This window comes from Orcinus orca, chromosome 16 (genome assembly GCF_937001465.1).
Source record: "Orcinus orca chromosome 16, mOrcOrc1.1, whole genome shotgun sequence".
In the NCBI taxonomy this organism is placed as follows: domain Eukaryota; kingdom Metazoa; phylum Chordata; class Mammalia; order Artiodactyla; family Delphinidae; genus Orcinus; species Orcinus orca.
In genome coordinates this window covers 37460623-37471905 of record NC_064574.1, presented here as the reverse complement: position 1 = coordinate 37471905, position 11283 = coordinate 37460623, and the positions used below count along the sequence as shown (strand labels likewise).

The 11283-nt window shown below is 41.9% G+C and overlaps 1 pseudogene; it reads right to left on the bottom strand.

Annotated features, from left to right (window-relative positions):
• Positions 1–6761: 6761 nt before the first annotated feature.
• Positions 6762–9612, bottom strand: LOC101280242 (thioredoxin-like protein 1; annotated as a pseudogene).
• Between the last annotated feature and the right edge of the window lie 1671 nt (positions 9613–11283).

Sequence of the window (11283 nt, the reverse complement as noted above, 5' to 3'; positions counted from 1 at the left end):
TTTCCCCATCTGTAAAATGAGAACAGTTACTCCTCCCTTCTCTGTTTTACCAGGCCTTTGAGTATCATGGGGAATATTAGAAGGTTTCATAAAATTTAGTGTACAGGAAGTTACCTGGGGAGCTTGTTAAAATGCAGATCCTGATTCCATAAGTCTAGGGTGAGGCCTGAGATTCTGCATTTCTAACGGACTCCTGGGCTAATGGATGCTGCCGATCTGTGTATCACTCTGAGTAGTGAGGGGCTAGTAAATAAGAGGACAATTTGAACATCATGAAGCACCAGGAAACTGTAATATTTTAATTATTCTATGTGCTTGTCCTTCTAAAAAGCCCATTTGCATCTTTAAAAGAGTCTTCACATCTTTAATTCAGATGAATGTCATTATTTTTGGCATCTTAGAGAGCTACTAGAGAGAAGATGTAAAGCTAAGAGGGACTGACTATCATTTCTGTTGTCACTGAAGCTGCCTCTTCCTTTTTTCTCCCCTTTCCTCCTCTCAGAGCTGGGATTGAATATGGATTCAAATGCAATTTCTTACCTAACCAACCGATTGTCAGCAGGTGAGCAAGGGTGTTGGGTCATTCCCCAGGCCAGATGAGGGACAAAAGAGGGGTTGATTGAAAGCCATTGTTTTCTCAAGAGAAAGAGTATATATGGGCATCAAAAGGCATGCAGAGTTGGCCCTCCATATCCAAGGGTTCCACATGCTCAGACTCCACCAACTGTGGACTGGTAATACTCAGAAAAAAAAAAATACAGAAAGTTCCAAAAAGCAGAACTTGAATTTGCTGTGCATGGGAAATATTATTTACATAGCATTTACATTGTATTAGATATTATAAGTAATCTAAGGATGATTTAAAGTATATGAGAGGGAGGATGTGTGTTGGTTATATGCAAACGCTGTGTGCCATTTTATATAAGGGACTTGAGCAACTGTGGATTTTGGTATCCAGAGTGGGTCCTGGAACCAATCCCCTGAAGATACTGAGGGAGGACTGTATAAGAATGTTTATAGCACCACTATTTATAAAGTCAAAGCCGGAAAGAACCCAAATGTCTAATAGTAATAGAATAGAATAAATAAATTGAGCTGTATTCATACAATGGAATACTACAGAACAATAAAAAATGAATCAACTACTATAACATGTACCCTCATATATAGATCCTATAGGTGAAATTTGTTATCAAACTCAAATTTGGCTGTCCAAGAATCCAATACTGAGAGACAAGAGTTGGGCAAAGGGAAAGGTAGCTTTATTGAGGAAGCTGGCCATCCGGGGGAGAAGGTAGACTCATGTCCCAAAGAACCAACTCCCAACTCCCCAGGTTTTGCTTGGAGATTATATAGGGAAAGGGGGAAGGGGGCTACATGCTGGGGAGGGGGCAATATTCTATTTTCAGAGATAATTGTCTCAACCTTGCAATTCTAAGTAGCCATCAGGTCTTGCTTGCAGTTGGAACATTAGCTGAGCCATAAGTTTCTGGTCAGCTGGGGGGGCCCCTGCACAGTCCTGCTCAGTTTCAAAATGATGAGCAGGGCTTCCCTGGTGGCTCAGTGGTTGAGAGTCCGCCTGCCGATGCAGGGGACACGGGTTTGTGACCCGGTCTGGGAGGATCCCACATGCCGTGGAGCGGCTGGGCCCGTGAGCCATGGCTGCTGAGCCTGCGCGTCCAGAGCCTGTGCTCCACAACAGGAGAGGCCACAGCAGTGAGAGGCCCGTGTAAGGCAAAAAAAAAAAAAAAAAAAAAAAAAAAACCCATAAAAAATGATGAGCAGACATAAGACATGCTGTATGATTCCATTTACATGAAGTTCAAAAACAAGCAAAACTAACTAACAGGGTTACTTCTGTATGAGGTAGCAGTGTTGACAGGGAATGGACATAAGGGAGTTTCTAGGGGCTAGAAAATGCCTTCATATTGGTCTGAGTTGAACTCTTAAGATTTGTACAAATTACTGGATGCTTATTACATCATAAAAAAGAAAATTTAAAGCTACAAAAGAGAAAGGCTAGTTCTAATTTTACCCCCACATTTCACATTTTTGGGTCCTGCTCTCCTTCTCTCCTTTATGACACATATTTTATTAAATGGAAACCCCTATAGGCCATACTAGTCAACTTCCCTGATTTGCTCTCTGCTGGCTTCCCAGGTACCTCTGCTGGACCATGTAACAGAAGTAGAACCTGCCTTCTCATCACTTCCCCTGTGACTGCACAGAAGGCTTTAGGCTGTGTTGTTTGTTGCTCACAGGTTCTCCTCTGAGCTTGAAGCCTGCCCCTGCCTCCGGTGCTGTGTCCTCTGGTCACCAGAGCCCTTGCTCTCTCTAGGGCTCTGAGCTGCAAACCTGCCTGCCCAAGTCCAAAATCAGATATGCAGAGCTCTTTGTACTTGGAAGTTTAATGCTTCCCTCCCACATTTGGGTTTATCCAAGAAGGGTCTGAAAACTGTGGGGCATCTGTTGTGAAAGTATCTGTTGCCACAATAATGCTGCCTAACAAGCCACTCCAAAACCCAGCGTCTTCAAACAACAATCACTATTAGTTCTCAAGGTTATGGTTCAGGTGGGCGGTCCTTCTGCTTGGGGCTCTGCTGACCTCTGCTGTGCTTGCTTGTGAGTCGGTGGTCAGCTGGAGGATGACTGCTCAAGAATGGCCTCACCCGCATGCTTGTTCGTCAGCTGGCTGCTGGCTGGGGGGATGGCACGGCTGTCCCTCATCCTCCAGCAGACTAGTCTGGATATTGTCACATGGTGATAGCTAAGGGTCTGAGAGAGAAGGGTGCTCAAGGGCACTGGAGGTGAGGCTTGGAGCTGGAAAAACATTCCTTCTGCTCTATTTTACCCATCAAAACAAATCACAGACCAGCCCAGGTTCCAGGGGTGGGAAACACAATCTGCATCTAGCTTAGAGAAACTGCAAAATCACATTGCAATGAGTGTGCAAGGGGTGGAAAATCAGGGCCATTTTTTGTTTTTTTTTTTGTATTCAATCTACTACATGTGGCTGGGGTATGAAAACAGAGGCATTGGAAATCAGGTCTTTTCCCTTCTGCAAAGCATCTGTGGGGTAGCAGCTGCTCTCCAGGCCTCCTGCAGCCTTGACTCTGACCCCACAAAACCAGTCAAACCTGTTCTCCAGCCTTCTTTTATGCTTTATTCCTTTGGGGCTCAGCAGACTTTTAATCCTGCTGGTCAAATAAATGTGTGGAAACCTGAGTGAGCACATAAAAAGGAAATGTTTTAGGTCAAGTTTCCCAGAAGAGCCCAGAATGGGGATTTTCGTCAAGTGATTTGTTGTGGAAAGAATCTCAGGAAAGGGGAGGGGACTAAGGTGTGGGTGTGTTCTCCCACTCTGAGACAAGGAAGCTGGGCTTGTTTGCCCCATATCTGTCAGTCATTGGCTATGGCTGCCCCTGGGTGAGGGGAGACACACATCTCCATTGCTGTGGCTTCCATCAGCCTTGGGAAATTTTCTAGAAGATGTAGTCATGAGCTCTTAATAGCAACACTCAGAGCAGCTGGGGAATGGGAATGTGATCCAGGAAAGGGGGTTCTGGGCTGGACCCCAAGAGCATTTGCTAACAGAGGCACTATTTAGAAACTGAATTCTGAACTCAAAGAAGATCTAGGGAAAATTTAGCAGAGACCTGATAACTGTGTCCCAATTTTGATGAGTTGTAATGACACATAGAGGAACCCATTCTGTACATTCTGTAGGCAGATCTAAGATCCATAATTGGACTCTCAATAGAGGCAGATTTGGGCTTAACAGAAGGGGAGAACATTGCATAATTTGAGAATTCTGAAAATGAAAAGGAAGGCCCTGGGAGTGGTGAATTTTTGAAAAAGAGATTGGGCAACTTTCGGTGGGAAGATAGTATAGGATATTAGTTAGGTTCTCAAAGAAAGAAACCAAGGGATGATGACTAAAATCCCACATCCTTGAGTTCTTGATGCTCTGGTCAGAGATTCAAGAGGGAAGAGTATAAAGGGGACATTCATTCAGGGCAAATACACTTCTTCTATTAATACAGAGCTTTGGCCTCAATCCGTTGTTTATCACCCCCAGCTCTGCCTGGCTGGGCCACATGCCAGCTGAGAGGTAGATTGAAGGGAACTTCATGAAGTCAGAGTGAGCCCTGGTGAACATGCAACATCAGCTAAAAAGGAGAAGAGAAAGGTGGACGTTTAAAGAAATGTCAAAATAGACCCCAAGAAGAACGGTCACCCAAAACAACATTGCCCAGCCCTGCCTTTGAGTCTTATTGGAGGTAGACCCTCACATATTTGGGTGTTTGGCTTGGCACAGAGTCCAGTGGAATTTTCTCATGCCTCTAGTCTGGCTGCACAATAAAATCACTTGGAGACCTTTTAAAAACCTTATTGTTCAGCTTCTCTCCAGAACAATAAAATCAGAACTTCTGGGGATGGGAGACATATCGGTAATTTTTAGTTAGAGCAGTAATCCTCAGACTTTAGCATGCACCAGAGTTATCTGGTGGGCTTGTTGAAATATAGATTTCTGAGCCCCAACCTCAGAGATTCTGATTCAGCAAATCTGGGAAAGGCCTAAAAATTTGCCTTTTTAACAAGTACCCAGGTGATGCCAACGCTGCTGGTCTGGGAACCACATTTTAAGAACCCACCGATAGAGACAGACAGAAAGAAGGAGGAAATCCTGTCTGTGATGGTTTCAGTGTAAGGCTGCCTCAAGTGAGGGCTTGATGTGGGTGACTCTTCCATGTCCTTTCTTGAATTCCCTAGTTCTGTGGCTGTTCACACTGGCCCCAAAACCTGGATATTATTTGTATTCAGCTGTGGGGTGCCATATAGTCAGACTCTCAAAATGGTTGGTAAACATTTTCAAGATATCCTAGGTATTCAACAGTGGGTAGAAACAAACCCATGTTGGGCCAAATAGGTGTTTGAAACCTTATCTTCCCCTGAAGATACCAGGGTATTTCTTGGGAGTCATCTCACATTTGTATTGAGTTTCAGGCCCCAACGACTTCCTTTGGCTGCATCTGCTTGCTAAGAGCTCCCCACCCCATCCCCCCAAAGCTTACTTGAGGGAAAATCTTTTCTCCAATATCAATAAGTTTGGAAGATACTTAGGTGACATTGTCACATATGCCTCTTTTGAAGACTCTCTCTCACTGTCTACTAATAATTGCTAACTTCCCAAAGAAGCCAGGAGAGATTAATTTTCTGTATGAGCTGATTTATGACTGGCCACCTCTGAGAAGATAGCCTGAGTCACTCTCCTTGACTCGTGCTCACTGCAGAATATTCAGGGATAAAAATCTTCTCTTTAAACACAGAAAATGTATGGGCAAACTTCAAGTTCCTCCATCTAAATTCGCAATTAATCTAGAGACTAGATAGGAAAAGCAAATAAAGACCATTTACAGGGCAGCAAAAAGGGATGCCCCAAATATGGGTTTTCTGGCCCTGTTCCCAGGTTGTGACCATGAAGCCTTTGCTTGTCACGTTCCCTTGTTTCCCCAAATAGGGATGAGGCTGACTCTGCTCCAATTATAAGGCCTAAGTAGTTTAAAATTTAAGATGTTTTTGAGAATCCATACAACAGGAGGATAACTATAATATTACTACTACTACTATCATTTATTGAGCATAAGTCACTGTTTTAATGACTGAATCCTGAATTCTTAGAAGTCATTTAGTCCTCCTGATGCCCTTGGGTGATGAATTCAATTACTCCTCTACTTTTCAGGTGGGTCATCTGGGCAAAGAGAGGGAGCTGACTTGAACTCAATCACAGCTGTTAAAGGGGTGAAGCCAGGATTAGAGGCTCAGCAGGCTGACTTTAGGGCTCTTGACCTCATGATGTACTGAACAAAACAAAGCAAATCAAAAACAACCTGACACAGGGATGGACTAGTCTCAGGGAAAGTTTTTTGTTTTGTTTTGTGTTTTGTTTGTTTGTTTGTTTTACTGTCAGGTCTGTGGAGAAAGTCGGGGTGGCATATTTATGGAAGGAGGAAGTTTTGTGGGGATCAAAAGAATTTAGGTGTCTTCAGCTTTGAAACCAGAGCAGGGGAGGTAAAGGGCTCATTAACAATTACAAGTGACCCTTGAACAACATGGATTTTAACTGTGTGGGTACACTTAAACTTGGATTTTTTTTTCACTGAATAATACTACAGTATTACAAGATCCAAAGTTGGGAATTCTCTGGCAATCCAGTGGTTAGGACTCTGCTGGGAATTAAGATCCTGCAAGCCGTGTGGCCAAAAAAAAAAAAAAAAAAAAAAGAGATCCGAGGTTGGTTGAATTCACAGATACAGAACTGCGAATACAGAAGAAATGTGCATATAGAGGGCTGACTATAAGTTATACTTGGATTTTCAACTGCACAGAGGGTCAGTGCCCCTAACCTTGCTTGTACAAGGGTCAACTTTATAACTTGCCCAATTATTTGTTATAATATTTTTTTTAACCATCTGAACAAAGGCAATGATTTATTGGTGATGGCAATGAATGAAATATTGAAAGTCTTATACACACTACTATATATAAAGTAAATAATGAATAAGGATCTACTGTATAGCACAGGGAACTCTACTCAATACTTTGTAATGGCCTATATGGGAAAATAATCTAAAAGAGTGTATATATATATATATATATATATATATATATATATATATGTATAACTGATTCACTGTGCTGTATACCTGAAATTAACACAACATTGTAAATCAATTACATATTTTTTAAATTATATTAAAAAAAAAAGGTCTCTGGCGAGAATCAAGCAATTATCCAAGAGCTGTAGATCTGATTGCAATATGGTCTTCCAGTGTCTTTTGTACCTTAGTGGCTTTCTCCTTTTTTGCAAACTACTCATTTGAAATCATTCATGTTTACTGCCTGGACTGGAGTTCCAATAAAAGTAAAATATGAAATTCTAGTTGTTTCTTCTTCACTTGATTGGACTAAATAAATATAGTTATGCTGTTAACATTCTGAAACTTAACATATGAAGTGGGACAATACCATCTTCTTTAATATCATCCTCTGATAGTTCCAGAGCTCGAATTGGTTCACTTCTTTCTGCCTCTTCAAAATCCATAGATAAGGGTAAATTGATAGAAATTTTTACGTATTTCGGACCCTGACCATTATCTGGACCTTGAAATTTCATTGAATAAAGCTTAACAGGCTGATTGAAGACTACAGTAATAAGCAGCTGTCCATCCCAATCAGATTCCAAGAAGGTCAAGTCTTTTCATAAACAGTTGTCAAATCCATGCTCCTCACTTTCATTAAGACATTCACAGCCAGATTTGTTAATAAAAAAGCATAAAATCCATATAGCCTTTTGGAATATCTGTGTCCTCATTGCTTCCAGGGCTGTTTTCTAAGTGCTGCTTGGTTTTTTCTTCTAGTCCCACAGCATCTGCTCCTTGATACTGATCAACTCTCACTTTGTTTCAAAAAAACAAAAATGTAGGTATTGCTGACATATTGTTGGTGGCAGCTGTTCCCTGACACTGATGTACACCTACTTCCAAGGAAACTGCTTGTGGATACTTATTACACATAGAGCTGAATGCTGGGGCAATCCTTAAACACGGTCCACACCCTCGCGTGGTGAATTTGACCATGGTGAGTCTGGAAATCCAGGTCACTCCTGACCCGTTTCACACCCACCACTCTCAGAGAGCCTGGCAGTGCGGCCACAACACCACTGGCTTCAAAACTGAAGGAGGAGAAGGCCCTGGAGAGGAAGGGGGGAGGCTCAGGAAGACCTAGGCCTGGACAAAGGAGGTGGCGACCCTGGTGTCTTCTCCATGGTCCCCCAGTGCCGAGTCAGGCCAGAGAGCGGAGCAGCAGAGGGGGCGGGATGGGAGGGGGAGAGGAAAGATGAGGGAAGAAAAGGCCTATAATTTTATATGATGTAATCATAGATGCATTTATACAATATATAATGTAAGATACAACTAACAACACATTATACGTATGAGATATATAATACACACTATATTGATTATAATGTGTTATACATTTAAAATTATATATAGTTTTTTATATATATTTTATAACATTATTTATATATATACATATATAGTGTGTATATATATATATAAATATATATATATTAATTTTTGGAATAGGTTTTGGGATAGTTTTATTAGGCTATTATTCACCTACCACAAAATTCAGTAAAGTCCACAAATCCAAAAAGGGAGTAAATAAAATGGGGCTGATAGAAAACTCTCCTTCTTGGGGTGTCTGCCGATGGGCCATCTGATCAGGAATTTGATTACATGGGTTGATCAACATATGTAACAGAGGACAGGCTATTGAAATGTTTTCTTTCCCAGCTTCTAGCCTACAGGCTAGGTGAGAACAATCATTTTTATTTTTCAAAAGATAAAATTTTAGTTATCAATATTTCTCAATGCCAACTATAATAATTGCATCCAATCTGTTTATTAAATCATTTCAAATTTAGGGCAATATCTCTTTTAATTTTGTGGTTTTAACGTTTTTCTTAAAAGCAAAATAAGACAGGATTTAAAAATTCCTGGGCTTGTTTTCTTTGACCACGTCTGACCACATCTGAGTCTGGTTTCTAAGTTCCTAATTGTTTCAATCAGGTTCTCATTCTCCTTAAATTGTCGTTGAGCTGTTGAAGAGGGTTACAATTTCCTCCATATTTATTTGAAATTGAATGGTCAATTAAAATATACACTAACTAACCCCTAAACTGACTGGACTTCTAAGAGATTTTTCAAAATGTATTTAAGGGAAAAGTAAAATAAATGATGCTTGAATGGTTAAAAGCTCTACAATTCTTTAAAAAGCCCATTTTAATTTAGGCTGAAACCCATGCAATGTGAAAAGTGCTACAAAGAACAGAGTGGGGGCAGTGAGGGTGCTTGTGTTCTTCATCCAAGGGAAGGTAGAAATAGTAAAAGCAGAGAGGTGAAGATTAGCGGAGACAAAGAAAGGGACGGTGGCTTCCGATCTGGCATCCTAGCATCTCCTTAGAATTAAATGGATGTGAGGCCCATGAGGGAAGCTTGGCCCCAGCCTCTGGGAAACCAGTCTCACAAAGTACCCTGCACCCAAGAGTAACAGACAATGAGGTGTCTGTCAGAGCCACCTTCCCTCCAAGGACTATGCACATCTGAACAAGGAGCATACAGGGTCCAAACACCATGGGGGGGGAGCCCCCCAAATTCTATGCTGCACACAACTTCTTGGACCCTTCTGGGAACTGGGGGCGTGGGAGCAAAGACTCTTCATACTCACTGAGACTGAATCTTCCTCAACCCAAGTGAAAAGAGGACTGAGAGTCAGCTACCATTTAATTTTTTTAGATTGAAGAATAAAGTATTGTGCCATACTTTTAAACATGAGAATTTTTGGCAGCAGAAACAAGCTGACAACTTACGTTAAAAGTTTTCTCTTTGATCTCTGCATTTTCTCACCTCTGGGAAATGTGTCAGACCCAAGCTGACATGGGTAAGGCAGGTACTTTGTTGCTGGAATAAGAAGAGATGATGGAGGCAAATCCACAGTGATGGAAACTCTCCCACTTATATTTAACATGGGCCTTCTGGGTTCCATGCTTTAAGAATGGAGGCACTGTGAAAAGACAAATGGCCCAGAACCCAGGGGTTGTTCAAAAATCACTTTACCTTGTCAGAGACAGCACCAGGGTACAGCTAAGAGAATGAGCTGGGTTCCATCCGAGCTTCACCACTACTGCTGTGTGATCTGAGGAATGTTACTTATCTTCTCTGTGTTTCAATTCCATTATTTGTATATGGGCATAATCATGGAGTAGCCTATAATATTATTGAGATGATTAAATGAGCTAATATATCCATAGCATTTAGAACATTGTCTTGCCCAGGATTAGGGCTCAGTGAATGTTAGTATCATCATCATCATCTTTATCATCATTATTATTACATGGGATTATGTCAGGTGACCAGGGTACTAATTTGACTTTATTCCTTTCCTTTTGCAAAACAAAAAGGACTAAATCAAATGGACTAATATCAGCTATTTCTAAACACATTTTTAGCAGCAGAAATAACTTTTCCTAGACATAAACTTCTAAAGAAGCTAAGCATATATGTATTCATTGATATTCTTTTGATTCTAGTTGCTTAAGTCAACAAGCAAAATAAATTTATGGGCTCAAATTACAAAATAACCTAGGAAGGTCCAGCTTCAAGCATAGCTGGATACAGAGGTACAAACAAAGATATCAAGATCAGTTTGTCTGTCTCCTCTCTCCTCTGCTTTCCCTCTTTCTACTCCATTCCCAGGATCCTTGCCTCCTCATCACAGGATGACCACTGGAAGCTCTCAGAGTAACATCCTTTTGATGTCCAAACTAGTGAAGAAGAGTAAACATCTTTCCCCCAGAATTCCCTGTGAAGGTCCTGACATTCACTTTGATTGGCTGGCCTAGACCTCATGTCCAAGCCTACAGCAATCATAATGGCCAGAGGAATGTGTTGCACTGATTGGTCACTGGAGTCATATGTCCCAACCCTGAGGCTGGAAAGAAGCCCTGACCCTGAGAACAGAGGAAAGGAAAAGGTTGTTCCCACTAGGCTTGCTCTGCACCCTACCTCCTTGACAGTCCCTTCTCGAAACCCCAAGTGCTCCTAGTTTGAAACTCCTTGTACGTGGGGATCTCTAGCATTCTGCACGTTTGCTAGGATGCAAATCCTATCGAAGCAGTTACTACGGTCAGGGGCCAGAGTAGTGCCCTTGGGGAGGTTCCATTGATTATCAAATCATAGCCTGCAGACAGCTACCAGCTCCAACGTCCCATGTGGCATTGCTTTGTCTCTGTGTGCCCACATCAGTGCCGCCTACCACAGCCTTGTATCTAGTGGGGGCAGGAGAATCATCTGGGTTCAGTTCTACATCACATTATGAGTGATGCCTCCTCTTCTAGTTATTTACTGCAATGTAACCAACAACCTCAAAACATAGGGTCTTAAGACAATAATCATTTATTAGTGTCTCTCATGGTTCTGGGGTCAGCCAGGCTCCTCTGGGCACATCTGGCTCCCAGCTCTCGGTGGTTACAGTCAGAAAGCAACTAGAGCTAGAGTCATCTTGAAGTTTTCTATGTTCACATGCATGGCATTCCGTGACCTGGGAAGATGGAATAGCTGGGGCTGGAACAGCTGGGGCTCATTGGCCATCTCTCTTCTCTCTCAGTGGCCTCTCCACCTGGTACCTTCAGCACATGGCAGCCTCAGTGTTACTTCT